Source organism: Neofelis nebulosa, chromosome 1 (genome assembly GCF_028018385.1).
Source record: "Neofelis nebulosa isolate mNeoNeb1 chromosome 1, mNeoNeb1.pri, whole genome shotgun sequence".
NCBI classification, from domain to species: Eukaryota; Metazoa; Chordata; class Mammalia; order Carnivora; family Felidae; genus Neofelis; species Neofelis nebulosa.
Window position 1 is genome coordinate 44,378,764 of NC_080782.1, and position 17,248 is coordinate 44,396,011.

Genomic DNA, 17,248 nt, shown 5'->3' on the forward strand with positions numbered 1-17,248 from the left:
CAAATAAGGAGACTGAGGTTTAGAGGAGTAGAGGCCCCAGGTCACACAACTAAAAATACCCAGGATTTGGACCCAGGCTTTTCTTTGTAAGCCTGTCTAGAGACCCCCATTGTAAACACAAGCATTAGGACCATTAGCCATAGAAACAGTAGCATTGAGATTGTGGGCCAGCTCAGCAGGTGCTGGGGACCCAGGAAGCATGGGAAACTTCCAGAGGCTCTGTCCCATCCAATTTGGAAGAAGCCCAAAGGGCAGGGCCCATCCAGGGGTACAAAGGTCCCTAATTGTGCCAACACCATTGCCTGGTTTTCTTTCTTTCTTTCTTTTTTTAATTTTTTAATGTTTATTTATTTCTGAGACAGAGAGAGACAGAGCATGAGTGGGGGAGGAGCAGAGACAGAGAGAGGGAGACACAGAATGTGAAGCAGGCTCCAGGCTCTAAGCTGTCAGCACAGACACCCATGTGGGGCTCGAACTCACAGACCGCGAGATCATGAACTGAGCCAAAGTCGGCCGCGCATCCGACTGAGCCACCCAGGCGCCCCTGCCCAGTTTCCTTTAAGACGCGGCCCTTGCCCCGCATTCTCTCCTACCTACCTGGCCCCACCTGGCCACCAGCAATGCCATCACCACAGCCTATCATGGGGCAGCTGGAAGGAGAACTTGTAGACCGGGGTGAGTTCATTTGTACCCAGGGAAGAAGGTGCAGGGAGCAGAGTACAGCGGCCCAACTCCCAGAGGACCGGTGTAGAGGGAGCCCGCCAACCCCTCCCCAGAGAACGTACAGCCACAGATGACATGTAGGGGTTGGAGAATGTCCGTGTCCTTCTGGGTCTGGTCCCCTGAGTCCTTAAGGAGACCACCAAGCGTCATAGAATCAGAGGGGGGTTCCAGGGAGAACTTGACTTTCTCTAGCTCCTCTTCCATTTTACAGATGAGAAAACTGAAGCCTGGGGAGCCCCTGGCAGAGGGGGGTGTCACTGTTGCACTCTATCAGGCTAGCCAGCGTCATGCACATAGCATGTCCCTGCCACAGTGTAACCCGTGCTCCGTGGAGAGCCCTGGGGGAAACCTGAGCTTGCCCCCGCTTCCCCACCTGCAAAATAGCCAGTCCTTCCTGCTCTGCGTGACCAACACGCTTCCTGGGGTGAATCAGTTAAGAATGGGTCATATACTAATCTAGCCACCTTTATTTTATGTGGAGGGAAATGGGCCCAGAGAGGTATGGAACTGCCTCAGGCCACACAGCCTGCTGAGTTACAGAAATTCGAGTAGTGAAATTCTCTTTCCATCTTCCCTGCTTCAAAAACCCACAATTTTCAAATGACCATGCACACTCAGCCCAGTCCCTGAACACAAGAAGCACCCAGCAAACATCAACAGTAACAATGACTGAGAGTAGTGTTCTGCGTGCAGGGCACTGTTATTCTGCCCAGGCTCAGCTCCCCATCTGTAAAAGGAGCCCTGTGCCTGCTTCTCAACCTCCCTCCTGTCTCCTGAGCCCAGGCGGCCAGCTCCAGAGCGTGGCTGGTGACAGAGGCAGCCCTCCTGAGCCCTCAGCAAACCCCAGAATACTCTGCTGTTCCCCGCATCCGGGCATACAGCACACCCTCTCTCCAGTGGAGGGCTGAACCCTGGCCTGGCATCTCTGTTCAGCGTTCCACTCCAGCTGTCCTGCCTCCAAAGATAGGTATCGGATTCCTGCTTCCCCCAGGACAGGGGAACAGAGCTGCCCCCACTCACCCCACCCCACCCCCGTGCTGCCTCTGGTGCCTCTTAGACCCACAGCCTTTCGCAGCCCCTGGAGATGGTGAGCGCCCTCATTTTACAGCCAGGAGAGCTGAGGTCTAGTCAGAGTGCCTCAAGAGTCACACAAAGGCCAGGGCTGGCCAGGTTATCTGACTGTCCCTTAGATCCTCCCTCCCTCCTCCACACCAGGTGGCTTTGTCCATAATAGGACCCCTCTGCCTCCCTGGACACACACAAGAAGCCAGCACCTCTTGGCCCCCTGACCCCAGCACTTCCCCCTAAAACCACAGAGGAAAATGTCCCCACATGCCCCCTGAAGGCTCATCCCCTGAAAGCCCAAGCACAGACTTCCCATTCTTCCAAGGACATGAGTCCAACTTTCTAAGCCTGCAAATGTGACCTTGCTCCTCCATGAGATCAAAGTCCTAGCCTTGCCCGTTCCCCGGACCCAATCCCCAGCCCCAAGGCTCGGGCTGGCTACATCTCTGGCTTGGATTCATTCAGTGTACCTAGGTGCCCCTGTCCTACCCCCACCGTGCCTGCCCCAGCCATCTCCGGTCCCGTCTCACCTTCAAAGAGCCCCCAACCGTGCCCCCGCCTCCTGCTCTGGGACAGGGCACAAGAATGGATTCGCTTTGCAACCCCCTCCCCCAGCCTCCCACCCTCCAGCAGGCCTTACCTATGCCCTTCAGGCAGGGGAGGGTGCCCCGGGCTGGGCTGCTGGGCTGGAGCCCTTTCCCCAAGCACCAAGCTGACAGGCTTCGGAGGGAGGTGCAGAGACTCAGAGCAGGAAAGCCCGCACGCACTCCCAAAGAGGCTGCTGAGAAAGTTGGAGTAGGTGTGTCCCAGCCCAGGAGGAGGAGGAGGAAAAAGGAGGTGGGAGAATTGAGGCGGATCATCCCCTCCTGCCAGCTCCCTGTCTCACGGAGAGGGAGGGAGGAAGCCAACTGGTTTGTGGCCCAGAACTCACAGTGGGGAATCGAGTCATGGAAAATGAGGGCTGGAAAGTTGCTGAGAAATCAGGCCCATTTCCACCTCCCTCCTCGGGCTTCCAGAAGGATAAACTGAGGCCCTAGGCAGGTAGTAGTCACGCAAGGACACACAGAGACCATGAGGGGCCTGGGGAAGCTCTCAGCCAGTGTTCCCCACAGTCCTCCCTGACACGCAGCCCTGAGATCCCCCCAGCCTCCCAGGCCCGGTTCAAAATGCTAGCACTGCCACCCACGAGCTCAGTAACCTTGGGTGAGTTACTGAGTCTGAGCCTCAGTTTCCTTTTTTGAAAAGATGGGGATAATAATAACTCCCACCTCACGGGCTTGTTATGAGGATCAAAAAAAAGATAAAGGTTAAATGGATGTCACTTAGCAGGAAAGTCTCCCATAAAAGGTAATTCTTCTCACTGTGATTAGCTGTGAGTTTTTCCAGAAGCGACTTAACCTCCCCAAGCTCCGGTTGCTCCATCTGTGAAATGGGGGTAAGAATAAACACCGGCTTCATAAGGTCGTGCAGATTCACGGGACGGATCATGCACGGAAAGTGCCAAGCCCAGTGTCTGCCTCTCACTGGGAGGCAAGACAGCTTAGCCTCCGTAGGATTTATGGGGCGCCTCTCTGCCCTGGCTCCCCAGGTGTCTCGAATGTGCTCCCTGGGTTGAGAAGCAGTGTTTTAAGGGAAGGGAAGAAAAGGCAGACAGGAATCAGCTCTCCCTCCACCCTCTCTCGCTGCCGCCGTGCTTTTTAGTTACAGAATGTAATCATTTGCTTGTTTTGTGTGAGGCCCCATACTTACACGTTTCCGGGGGCTGCACCTGGTGCCGAGGACAGAGGGGTAAATGAAATAGTTCCTGCCCCCGCCCCCACGAGCTCAAAACGGCTCTGCAACCGTCGGACCCAACCCTCCCCCCCGCCCCCCCCAGGGACGTGCATCCCCTCTGCAGCTTCCCTGGTGAAGAAGTGAGTCTTTGCTTGCACACCTCTAATTACAGGGAGCTCATTACCTCCCTCTGCAATCAGTTCTGACTCTTAGTGTCTCTGCCTGATGCTCGGCTGAGCCTCAACCCTTGAACCTGGTTAATAAGCAAAAATGTTACGTATTGTTACTGCTATTGTTCTAAGCTCTGTGACCCAAGGCGGACGACTTAAATGGACTTAAATGCGCTAAGTCTCTGTTTCCTCGTGTGTTAAATGGGCTGACAACTCCTGGGGCTGCTCAGAACAGAGCTATTTTCTCAGAACAGAGCTATTTTCTCTGCCACGTGACCACAACCGAGGCCTAGTTCTGTGGCTAGGACGTGCTTTTCTTAGAAGTTCTGGCTGGACCCTAAGGATAAGTGGAATCATTAAGGTTCTGGTCTTGGTGCTTATGAGGGAGTAATGAGGCTCTTGGCTCCTTCCCAGCTCTCGGAAGGTATTCATTCATGGAGCTGCTGCAGCCACTGTGAGCCACACCCTTGGGGACCTGTCACCAGCATTATGGATGACCACAGTGCCAAGCAGGCTGCTGTGGTATGTTGCCCGAGACCTCCAGAGGAGCTCCCCGGCCGGGGAGGGGAGTCTCCCAGGCCTCTCTCCTACCAGCTGCCTCAGCCCTGGAGGAGACGCCTGGGGGTGTGCAGCGTGAGGGGAGCTCCAGTGGGCAGACTAACCTGGGCGGTTATCCACTTGACTGATTGCTGCCCAGGTCTCAGAGTCTGGGCTGATGAGGCATTAACCAGAAGGAGGGTGGTGGGGTGGCCCCTGAGCCCTTTGACTAGTCATGTGTGGAGCGGCAGGCGGCTGTCTTCCCTCGGGCCCCTCTCTGGGCCAAGGCTGGCCTCCAGTGTGTCCAGTGCAGCGACAGCCTGCAGCCCCGGGGTGGGGGGAAGGGAGGAAGGGATGGGGATTGGGATGGACTGCTGAACCGCATCATGACACTGCCATTCTTCCCCTCCGCACTTCCCCCGCCACTCCTGACCCAGGTTCGGGTCCTTCTTCCTTCTGGCCCCAGGACCCGACCAGGGGACCTGTTGGCCTCCACTGCCCCATGCACCATGGAAACCGGACTCCTCAGTGTCCCCCCAAGCATGCTTGGAAACTTCTCGTTCCTGAGCTCCTGCTTACAGCTTCCTGGACATCAAAGACTGTTCCTATCCATCTTGGTACAGCCCATATGCCTCCTTCCCTCCGTGAACTCCCCGACCATGCCCCTGACCTGAGCAAGAAGTAATAATAATAACAACAATGGCTAATCTTTATGTCAGCACTCAGCTCAGCAGGGATTATCTCATTTCTCTGTACACCACCCTGGTGGATTAGGCACTTTTATCATACTCTATTTTTCAGATGAAGAAACTGAAGCTCAGAAAAGCCTTAATTACTTGCCCAAGGTCACAGGCCTAGACTAAGCTAAGTTTCAAGCTCCCATCTGTCTGAACTCCTTAACCACTGGGCTGCACTGCTCCGCGTCTGACCCTCCTCCCTGTAGTCCTCTGGCTGAAACTCCCGTGTGACCCTCTGCTTTGTGTTCTGCCTCCGTGTGTACCTCTCTTCACTTCAGCCCCTGGCTCACTCCATTTTAAATCTCCTCAGGGACAGATCTCTGACTCAATGGTTCTCAGCCAAGGCTGCACATTGGCATCACCTGGGAAGCGTTTGCCAATCCTGATGCCCAGACCCCATCCCAGATCAAGCACATTCTACTCTCTGGGGCTGGACCCAGGGCACCCATGTTTCCTACACAGTACCAGGCATGTTGTAGAATTAAAAGGAATTATGTCTGGGGCACTTGGGTGGCTCAGTCGGTTATGCACCCGACTCTTGGTTTCGGTTCAGGTCATGATCTCACGGTTTCATGAGTTTGAGTTCCACATCCGGCTCTGCTCTGGCAACCGGGAGCCTGCTTGGGATTCTCTCTCTTCCTCTCTCTCTCTCTGCCCCTTCCCCACTTGCGCTGTCTTTGTCTCTCTCAAAATAAATAAAATAAATAAGCTTTAAAAAAAAATCCTTAAAAAAATAAACAAAAGGAATCACATCTGATTCTGAACCCTCTTTAGGGACCTCAGTTTCTCTATCTCAACAAAGCAGGTGTTGAACTCTGATCTTTAACTTCTACCTCTGATGTTCTAAAATTCTAATGTTCTTTTTTTTTTAAATGTTTTTAAACATTTTAGTTCGTTTTTGACAAACAGAGTGTGAGTGGAGGAGGGGCAGAGAGAGAGGGAAACGCAGAATCCGAAGCAGGCTCTAGGCTCTGAGCTGTCAGCACAGAGCCCGATGCGGGGCTTGAACTCACGAACTGCAAGATCATGACCTGAGCTGAAGTCTGATGCTTAACCGACTGAGCCACTCAGGTGCCCCTAAATTTCTAATATTCTTTACAAGGATACTGTAGGCTTCCAAAGAGACACCTAGCAAATAGTCTCTGTCCACTGCCTTTACCTGCCCGAGGAAAGCTGTATTGCCTTTGTGGACTGGGTAAGCTCTTTCTCCTCCCTCCTAGGTTTTCCTTTCTGGAGCAATCCGTCCACATTCGCTGTGGGGCAGAGAGTATAAGTGGGGTACCTGAGCAGTAATAAAATCTCTGACTAGGTGGCAAACTCCAGGGCACCTATAAAGTCTGAGAGCACAGATCATATTATCTTCATGTTTAACAGACAGAACGAACCCTTTTGGTTCCTTTTGGGGTGTGCTAAAGTCTCAGGTTTCTTTAGCACAAACCATGGACGCAAATCATCCGAGACAGACAGCACATCACAGATGTGTGTGCAGGGTCAGCTGACCAACATGTGGGTTGGCCCAGGGCCGAGGGGTTCCCAGCGACTAGGACTTTCGGTGCTATGACCAGGACAGTCCTGGGGAAACAGGAATGGCGGTCACCCAGTGGAGGGAACCGTGGCGTCACCACGTCACCCACAGGTGTCGCATACCCAGAGCAGTTCCCTAGTGAGTGGGGTCCACGTTGGAAGACCAGTCTTCTTGAGAGAAGATTCAGCTCACAGGGGACAGTTGGCTGACGGACTGGCTCCTTTAAGACAACATGTCGATGAACTTGAAATGCAAACTGGCATTTCCAGGGCTGGGGGCCCTTCCATCACACTGCCTTCTCTCTGGAGAGGGTCGCACAGCAGGATGGGAATGAGGCAGGGAGACAGGTACAGAATGGAGATCGTGAAGTCTGGCCTATGGACCTGTGGACAGGAAAGGCTCCAGAGGCCTGGCTATCAAAGGGACACGATGCCTTTAAGGAGGATGAAGTCATCGGGGGCCCAGGCCACCTGGCTCTGTGAGGGCTGCAGCCTGCAGCCGAGAGGGAGAAGCAGAAGGTGGAAGGCAGGTGGGCCGTGGGGGCTGAGCCTGGGATGTCAGCTCTGTAGCGGACAGACGGGACCCAGCAGGAGTTGGAGCAGCCAGCCCTGGCGTTGCCTGGGGTGCTCGGGAATGTAATCAAACACTCAGCAGACCTGCTGGCCACGGGCATCTGGGCACCACCGGGTTCTCCAGCTCATCCTGACCCCCAGCTGGCAGTTCTGACAGGCTCCTGCCAGGAGAAGCGTCCGGCCTTGTTGGCCAGGCCGGTGAGCATGAGCAGCTCACCTGCTGCTCATCCAGCCCGCGGTCGGCCCGCCCCAGGCTGGTGCGGGCAGGTGGGGCTCTGACGCTGAGAGCTACTGGAGCCAGGCTGGCTGGTTCCGTGGCCTTGTTTAGGTCACCCCAACAGGAAGCTGGGATGGGGCGGGGGGAGTCACTCTGAGGTCTTGAAACAGAACCTCTGATGTTATCCCCAACCTCACCTGCCCCCAGACTTGGGGCCCGGATGTGGCCCTGACCAGGGAACCAGTACAGCTCCCATGTCCCCCTTTCCACAACCATGAACCACATTTCCAGCCTCATCCCCCATTTCTCCCTCTTGTGTAGTGACAACAGCAATAATCATAACTGTGATAATAATAACTGGCGTGTGTTAGAATTTATTAAGTGCTCGGCCAAGCATCATCTCCTTTGCTCCTCAAATAAATCTTCCTGATGCGATACTATTATTTCCATTCTCATTTTGCAGAGGAAGGAACTGAGATTCAGAGAGTTTAAAGTGACTTGTCCACGGTCGTCCTGCCCTTAAATGGCAGAGGGGGGATTTGAACTAAGTTAATCTAGTGCTTCTAGCCTCCACCCTGAGGTTATGCTCCAACCAAATCACGGGATTTGCATCCCTGGGCTTGCCACCCGCATTTAGGAAGGACTCGATTCAGTGCTTCGGCTGTCTCTGCCTTGGAAACCTCGATAGTTTGGAATGAGGTTCTGCTCAGCATCCTTTTGCCCTAGGCCCTGTAGGGAATGCGTCAGCCAGCCCACTCTTCCCCAGCCCCAGCCCCGCACCCTCTGTTTGCTCTTGCCTGGCCTCTGTCCAGACTGTCATCCATCACGCATCTACTGGTCCATCACAAGGCTGCCTGCTCAGGGACATCTCTTAATCTCCCCCAGTGGGCCTCCCCACAAACTGCTAAAGGGTTTCCGGGCCCTTGTGGAGCAGGCTGTCCTGTTCTGGTCTCACCGTGAGTTCAGGGCAGGATATCGTGTGGTCCTCACCCCACCCCGCCCCCACCTCTGCTGTATTTGTCGGGGGGAGTGGAGCACACGGTGAGGTCTGGATTTGAAATTAGATAGATTCCAACCCAGCTCTGCCATCGCATGTGTGCAGCTGTGTGGCCCTGGACAAGTTACTTCACCTCTCTGGGTAGCAATCTCCTCATCTGTCATCTGGAGGTGGTAATGGTTCTTATCTTGTAAGGGTTGTCGGGACTCAATTAGGGAGGAATCGGTAAAACACTATGCAGCGTGCCGGAGGCAAAAAAATGGTAGTTTTCTGGATCGGTTTGGTGTCTAATTCATCTGTGAGTTTCCCATAGCTTTTCGCACGGCGCTAATGAAACGTGATAGGTGCGGAGGATGAACAGATGCCAACTCCTTTGGAAGGGCCGCGAAGCCCTGCACGTAGAGAAGTAGGATGTGGTTTTACAGATGAAGAAACTGAGGCCTGATGAGACTTGCTGGCCGGCTCCGGGCCTCACAGCCCTCCCTCACTCCACTGTCAGTGTATGCGTCCTGCCAGGTCACTTCAAGGCCAGCAGGGCAGAGGCCCTCCTGAATTCCAGAGGCAGGGCTGGCAGCCTACCAGCCCTGTCTCCCCCCTCCCCCGCCAGCCACATTCCAGACATTCCACCCAGGTAAGGAAGAGGCTGCCTGAGGGAGGGAACCCCGGAACAGAGGCCGAGGGGCCTAGACAGGCTGCAGGGAGAGAGGCCAGGGTCTCCTGGGAGTGGGGATTGCTGGCCACTCTGGGTTCCTCAGCACCCCAGGCCCTTCTCACAGGCCAGGCCTTAGGCCCGCCTGAGGCTCAAGATGCAGAGAAGTTTGCTCAGGGAAAAGAGACTAGTAACCCAGTGGTTTTCTAACTTCAGATTTGTAGGAATAATCTGGCCTGAGTGGGGTGGGTGTTAAAAATGCACATTCCAGGGGGCATCTGGGTGGCTCAGTTGGGTAATCAGTTAAGCGGTTAAGCCAACTTGAGCTCAGGTCATGATCCCACAGTTTGTGAGTTCAAGCCCCACATTGGGCTCTGTGCTGATGGTGCAGAGCCTGCTTGTATTCTCTCTCCCTCTCTCTCAGCCTCTCTCTCTCTTTCTCTCTCTCTCAAAAATAAATAAGTAAACTTAAAAAAAAAAAAAAAAAAAGCACATCCCAGTCCCCATCCCCCATTACGGAGGGGCCCAGGATTCTGCTTCTTAAATGAGCCTCCAGGAGGGTGCACAGCCAGGTTTAAGAGCCACTGATTCAGTCCACTACATAGGTGATAGATGAGGAAGCTGAGGTCAGGAGACAGAAGGGATTGCCTACACTTACCAGCACCAAGGCTGTCCTCACAGGAGCCACTGCTCCTTCTGGAAATAGGCAGGGCTCAGATGCAAATCCAAACCACACTGGGACAAGGGAATGCAGAGGGGTGAAAGGCTGGAACAGTGAATCTCAAAGAAAAGTTAGAAAGGTGGGCAATGTTTGCCCTTCTGGCCCCACCACTGTCCTTTGTGTCCCCTCCCCCACAGAGGCTGCCAACTGGCCTAACTCAGAGGTGCACAGATCCCCAGCCCCTTCCACTTTGCTCTGGAAATACATTCACGCTGCCTCCATATCCAGTTCCCCAGTGGTTTTCCTTTTCTGGTCACTGTGTATAAGAGAGAGCACCGCCTTGGAGTAAAACATCCCAGGGTCAGATATCAACTCAGTCGCTGCCATGCTGTGTGGAGTTAGGCAAGTTCCTTACCCTCTCTGACTCCCAAGTTACTCATTTGTACAATGGTGGGCTCGACTAGCTTTCCTCAAAATGTAACTCATGGATCAGCTCCACAGAAGCCCCCAGAAACTTTGCTGAAATGCAGATCCTCGCACTTCCAACCAGATAAAATGGGCAAACGAATTTGGAGACATTTTATTTAAATTTTGCATTTACATAAGTAATACATGGTAATTTTCCTTGTGAAATAATAAAACATTACATGGAAGGTTAAAGCCCTCTTTGTTACTACCACAAATACCTACTGCAAAGGTGACCAGTATAATCATCTAGGTGTGTGACCTTTGTAGATATTTATATCCATACATAGATATTCCAGAAGGAAATATATAGCATTTGGGGCCTTTTATTTGTCTGGGGAAAGAGAGTGGTTGTGAAAATCGCATCTTGTGTATCATTCCACGACTTACTCAGCAGTTTGTCGTGGGGTCTTTTCGTGGAGTTCACACAGATCCACCCACGCTTGGAGCTCTCCAGGTCATTCTGGGGCTCACTCGAGTTTGAGAACCACTGAGCTAGATAAACACTGACATCATACTTTATGAGTCTGATTGTAACGTAGAGAAGGGGCAGAGTTAGCAGGATATTTCCCAGGGATGAGGGGAAGTGTAGCCTGACAGGAGAGTCTTGCAGCTGGACTTCACTGCTCAGGTAGGGCCCCCCACTTTCCCTTCCCTTCCTCCTAGGTCCCCTCCACTTCCCTTCCAGGGCCTGTACCTTCGGGCCACGCCCCCCTTCCCTTGTCAGCCCCCGGTCACCCTGATGTCATCTGTGCAGGCAGGGACTGACTCAGGCTCTTCTACCCCCCAGAAGGCAGCTCCCTGTGGCTCGTGATGAAGCCAGACTGGTTTGACCTGGTAAGGTAGATCGTGCTTTCCCAGTACCTCCGCTCTGGGGAACTTCAAGCACACACCATGTGGCTCTGTGGGGAATTCAGGAGCTGTCTGGGTCTAGAGTAGTGGCAATCTCTTCACTGTCCTCAAGGCTCTGCCATAGCTGTGGGACCTTGAGCAAGCCCCTGTCCTCAGAGCTTCCCCCTCCCCAACTGTAAAATAATCAGTAATCTCTATGCCTGACAAGCACATCTTTCAAGCAAAGCTATGCGAGTTTTGTTGAATGAATACAAGTTGAAAAGTACTTTCCAACTCCCAAGGACTATGAATTTAGGGCCACCATTATGAATAAAATTCTTACCGCATGAGTAGCTCTAGACTGGGAATGGAAATGGAACCCTGGAAAAGAATTGATGCAAACATCTTAGCTAGGAGTCCAGTCATCCAGTCAATCAATATTTGCCTAGAGTCTAGCATAGGACAGGAATGGAAGAACCAGGTGAAAGCAGTCAAGAAGGGTCAAGAAGGGCGGTACGAGGGTGGCTCAGTTGGTTAAGCATCCAACTCTTGGTTTCGGCTCATGATCTCATGGTTCATGAGTTTGAGCCCCATGTCAGGTTCCGCGCTCACCGCGCAGAGCCTGCTTGGGATCCTCTCTCTCCCTCTCTCTCTGCCTCTCCCCTGCTCGTGCTCTCTCTCTCTCTCTCTCTCTCAAAATAAATAAATAAACTTTAAAAAAAAGAAGAAAGGACAAGGGGTCCACTCACAAGCATGGGGGTCAGGAGAGAGGCAAGTGGAGATTGTGGTCACACAGAGTATGGATCCTGCAGAAAGGTCAGAGGAGAAAAGCATTCAGTGGGAAGATGAAGTCTACGGAGAGTGGAAGCAACAGATACAATACGGAGAGTGTAACAGACTCTGAATAAATGTTTGCTAAACTGAATAGAGAGATTGTTACAGAGACCAACTCATGATAAATGGATACATAAAAATAGATGAGTTTATTAAATAGATGAGGGAAATAAGCAGATGAAAGTAAGTTAGCAAAGCATGGATGGACGGACACAGAGATGGATGGGTAGATGGATGGATGGATGGATGGATGAGTGGTTGGATGATGGATGAATGGATGGGCAAGAAGAGAGGTAGATAATCTTGGTCCAGGATTATTGGATTTTGGATCACATGTCTATGTTTAGATATGGGTCCCTCTGTTTACTGACTCCTACTGGCCATGTAACCAATGAGGGGGTTGTACTAAAAACAGAGATCATCAGTCCAGTGTGCCACCTTCCCCAGGAAATTATGAGAACTGCCCGAAAGACTAGCTGAGACAAAGCCTTGCCTAAAACCGCAGGCAGGGGCGCCTGGGTGGCTCAGCCGGTTAAGCGTCCGACTTCGGCTCAGGTCATAATCTTGCGGTCCGGGAGTTCGAGCCCCACGTCAGGCTCTGTGCTGCCAGCTCGGAGCCTGGAGCCTGCTTCCGGTCCTGTGTCTCCCTCTCTCTCTGTTCCTCCCTGTGCAGGCAAGGACTGCCTTCAGCATAGGGAATAGAGCCAACGATACTGTAACATTGTCCGACAGTGGCAGATGGTAGCTATACCAGCGGTAAGCATGGAATAATGCGTAGAGAAGTTGAATCACTATGTTGTACCCCTTGGAACTAATGTGAGATTGTGTGTCAGCCATACGCAAATTTTAAAAATTAAAAAAAAAAAAAAAAAAAAAAAAGCGTGACAGATAGAGGAATCGATGTAGGACCCGGAATTTATATGACACACTGTAGATCCTACTCCTCCGAGTGGCAGTTGAGTAAACCGAGGGCCTGGCGTGTCGGGGCAGCCTGAGGCCTGTGTCTGGGCCACACGCTTCTGCCGCGCCATCCAAAGCATGCCATCCTCCCTGACACAGCCCCTCTACTGTGATGCTCAGCTCGGCTTCCCTCTTCAGAATCACCCTGATAATCCAGCCTCCAGGGCAGCGTCCAGAGCCCAACAAGAGCAGAATCACCTGGGTGCCTACTGACAAGCGTGGCTTGTGGGTCCCCTCCCCTGTCCCCTGAATCAGAGGACTTTGATGTGCCCAGGTTGAGGAGAGCCGGCTGGGCGCCTTGCACACAGCAACTGGTCGATAAATAACCTCTTCATTTTGCAGCTGCTTTACTCGTCCAGATTCATTGGTTCGAGTGTGGTGGGGTTGAGGCTTGAACACCGCTCTCCCGCTGCCTGTCCGGGGCCCCTACCAGTGCCTCCCTCCCCACCCCCACCCCCCGCCCCCACCACCGGAACCAAGGAAATGGCCCAAATGGCCTCTTGATGGCCCTCGGCTCTAAGATTTCACACCCCTCAACAACTGCCTGACCCAGGCTGCGGATTTCAAGCTAAGCCCACTGGCTTTCTCCAGGCTGCTGCTGGGATCCTTGAAAACCCAGGGATAAGGGAGGCCTAAGGGAGATAAGTGGTTCTTGTTCCTCCTCCCATCTGGCTGCCACCCAGATGAAGGCCACTCTGATGCTTCTAGTAAAGTCCCAGGCATGGAGCCATGGGGCCTTGCAGGAGAAGTACTTGTAGAAACACCAAGGTTGTTTCCCACAGTTGTTCTTGGCCCTAGCTGTTCATTGCATTCACCCGGGGGTGGGGGTGGGGGGTCGCAGCTTTACAAAATATTGCTCCCTGGGCCCACCCCAGAGACTCTGAATTCATTGGGATGAGGTGCAAGCCTGGGCATCGGACTCTTCAGACTCCCTAGGTGGTGCCAGTGTGGAGCCAGGATTAGGAAGCAGGGCTCAGAGGCATCCCCTCTCCAGGGATTTGCTGTGCTTTCCAGCTGGAGTGCTAAGCATTGAATCCGCATTTTCCAGATGGGGAAAAGGAGACTCAGGAACCTTGGGCAACATGTCCCAGAGCACATAGTGGGCTCCTTAAAAGGTGGGGAAACCAACCCCGTCTACCTGGTGCAGAAGGGGAATTTAATGCACGGGTACGAGCCCAGAGACTAAGAAGGCAGGGGTGACTGTCAGACCTCCCCCAGAGAGAAGAACCAGGAAAGAGGGGACAGGCCACTCAGGCTGTCTCCCCCTCCCCCCGGAAGGACGCCCCTCCTCTCAAAATCCAGATTGCTTACGGGGGTGGGGTTGGCTGAACTTGGGTCCCTTGCAGGGCAAGGATGAGGGGAGGCTGACCCTGTGCTTGTCTGACCCTGAGAGTGAGCGCATCCTTAAATTTTGCCCCTTAGGTGCCTTAGACCTTTGGTGCCCGTCACCCTAGCGCTAGGCCAGGCCTGTACTTAGAAGGCACTCGGAGTGACTGCCCACTGAGACCACATCAAATAGGTACTGGATGCCTCCCCAAAGGACATCTGGATACTGTTAGTGAGAGGAGGGACATAGATGCTGGGCAGGTGAAAATACCTGTGCTCGTGCCCAGGCTTTGGAGCAGAGCAGTCAAAAACATGACTCTGGAGTTGGCGGATGCTGGATTTAAATCCTGGGCCTCCCCTTAATATTTACCCGATTTCCGTCAAATCGGCTTGCTCTCAGAGTTTCGATGTGGCTATCTGCAAAATGATGCTAGCAATGGTACCATTGGGTGACCTCCGTCTTCTGTCTCTTCATGTCCTTACCCCTGTACCAACAATGTTCTCAAATTTTCCAGTGAGGTCACCTAACTGCAAGGGAGAGTGGTCTTGGGTCCCTGGTGGCCTGGGGATAGAGTCTGAAACCACTCACAGCAAGTACTACCTTCTCTGAGACGCACATCAGCCACGCCACCGGCAGGTCCACTGGGGGCCTGTACCCCAGGAAGCCAGGGTCTGTGTCCACAAAAGAGATGCACGCAGGAATGGTCATGGCGATGTCACTCAGAAGATCCAAAAACTGGACACAAGCCAAATGTCCGTTGGTCGCAAAATAGGTAAACGGAGCAGTACACACGACCGTGGAAAACAGGGAACCGGTGTGCGCAAATGGCATAGATGAATCTCAGACCGTATGTGGAGGGAAGGAAGCCAGAGCCGAAACAGCACAGGCTCTGTAACATGCGGAGCTCAGGAACAGGCAAAACTAATTCTCTGAGCTATACTATAGAAATCAGTGAGCTTCGTTGTATGTAATGACAACTAAAAAAAAAAATTTTTTTTAATTTAGGGGCACCTGGGTGGCTCAGTCGGTTGAGCGTCCGACTTTGGCTCAGGTCATGATCTCACGGTCCGTGGGTTGGAGCCCCGCATCCGGCTCTGTGCTGACTTCTTGGAGCCTGGAGCCTGCTTTGGATTCTGTGGCTCCTTCTCTCTCTGCCCCTCCCCTGCTCGCACTCTGTCTCTCTCTCCCTCAAAATAAATAAACATTTAAAAAAATTTTTTTAATTTAAAAAAAGGAAAACTATGTGATTTTTGCAATCTACCCAAAAATGTTTGTACTTACTTTAACAGCGATTTCCCCTGAAACGTCTCCTGGAACACAGGCCTTGTGTTTTGGGTGTATTTCAGTCGCTCCTTCCCAGGGCCCACCTGCCCTTGCAGGCACACTCCCAAGTTAAGAAGCTCCCCACCCCCCCGCCCCACCCCCACTCCAATTTGCATCAAGTCCATAAACCTCCAGAGCCAAGAGTCACAAAGTAGCGGCTGTGAGCCACAGTCACCCCTCCTCACATTTGACTCACGCTTTGTTTTTTTAATTCTTAATTTCAAAAACAAAACAAAACAAAACAAAAAACCCCAGCTTTACTTCCTTGCCAACTTCTAAAAATTGGGAATTTTTACAGAAAAAGGCAGGCTTGTCTTGAAATTCCGGATGATTTAAAAAGGGGGGCTTGTTGGCAGCAAAGCGCTGGAGCTCAGATGCTGCGGGTTATGGATGGGACACGAGTGCATTGACCCCAGCCCCACCAGGCCTGCCTCGCTCATTCTCGTGGCTTCCCTGGCCTCTGCTAGCGTTTCCATGTGTGTGCTTGCTCTCTCACCTCTGTCTCAAACCTCCGCTGCTCCCCCATCCAAGTCCTTCCCTGGCTTCCATGTCCCTCCTTGAGGAAGCTTCCCAGATAGGCCACCCAACGCCGTGCTCTCCCTTCTAGTTGAGGGGCCCGTGAACTACAGCCCGGGGGCCAGTCCCCCACCACCTGCTTTTGCACCGCCTATCACCTGAGAATGATGCCACATTTTTAAACGATTGAAAACATCAAATCCAGTGTAATACTTTGTAATGCGTGAAGTTGAATTCTCTGTGTCCATACATAGTTTTATTGGAAACCAAGCACGATTGTTCATTACGTATTGCCTGTGACTGCTTTCATGGCACACTGGCAGAGGTAAGTAGTTGCAACAGAGACAGTGTGGCCCAAAAAGCGTAAAATACTTGCCATCTGGCTTTTTACAGAAAAGGTGTGCCGACCTCTGCTGCGGCTCTAGCCTTCCACGGGATTGTTGCTCTATGACCTTAACACACTTTGCTGTGCGGATAATGAGATAATTTGCTGTCTTATATTCTTTAATGAGGTTGTGTTATATGCCTCCTCTGTACCGCTCCCTCCATGGTCTTAACTGTGGTGGAGCAGATTGTTCTCTGCCTTAGGGCTTGGGAGAGCCAGAACAGCCTGAACCCCTGAAGTGGATTTGGAAAGAGTCTGAGGACGATGTCCAACCTAAAATGCCAAAGGAGGGGCGCCTGGGTGGCTCAGTCAGTTAAGCGTCCGACTTCGGCTCAGGTCATGATCTCACGGTCCGTGAGTTCGAGGCCCGCGTCGGGCTCTGGGCTGATGGCTCAGAGCCTGGAGCCTGCTTCTGATTCTGTGTCTCCCTCTCTCTCTGCCCCTCCGCTGTTCATGCTCTGTCTCCCTCTGTCTCAAAAATAAATAAACGTTAAAAAAAACATTAAAAAAAAAAATGCCAAAGGAGACACACACTTGAATACCTACTTCCTCTTTCATTGTCGCTGCTTACAGGAACCCTGGAACTCCAAGTTGCTAGCCCTGGAAGGAACTTCAGAGCGCCTTCCATGTATCCATCCATCCACCCATCCATCCATCCATCCAACCATCCATCCAGTTGTTCATTCATTCATTCACTCACCCAACACTATCAGTTACTCCTGTATGTCCGGTATCGTGCTGGCTTAGACTGTAGGTAAAACTTGGTTTCTGCCTCCAAGGAACATAGAGGTTCGTGAGTGAGACAAGTCCAAGGCCAAGTCAGTCATATTTCTGCGTGAAAATCCTTCAAGGGAGATGTGAGCACACAGCCAAAAGAGATGCTAACTCTAACTCCTTAACTCTGCAATTGAAGAACATGAGCTTAACCAGAGAAGGCAAGAAGCTTGCCCAATGTCTCACTGCAAGTTAGTGACAGACCTG

General features: G+C 52.4%; 2 protein-coding genes across 2 annotated transcripts in view; one reads left to right on the forward strand and one right to left on the reverse strand.

Moving 5' to 3' along the window:
* The window catches only part of FAT2 (FAT atypical cadherin 2), an 84,332-nt gene extending 81,735 nt beyond the window's left edge, over positions 1-2,597 (reverse strand). The window contains exon 1 of the mRNA XM_058720699.1: positions 2,429-2,597. The gene's annotated coding sequence lies outside the window, so the exon portion shown is untranslated. The remainder of the gene's footprint in view (positions 1-2,428) is intronic.
* The window catches only part of SLC36A1 (solute carrier family 36 member 1), a 177,611-nt gene that overhangs the window by 157,552 nt on the left and 2,811 nt on the right, over positions 1-17,248 (forward strand). The window lies entirely within an intron of this gene.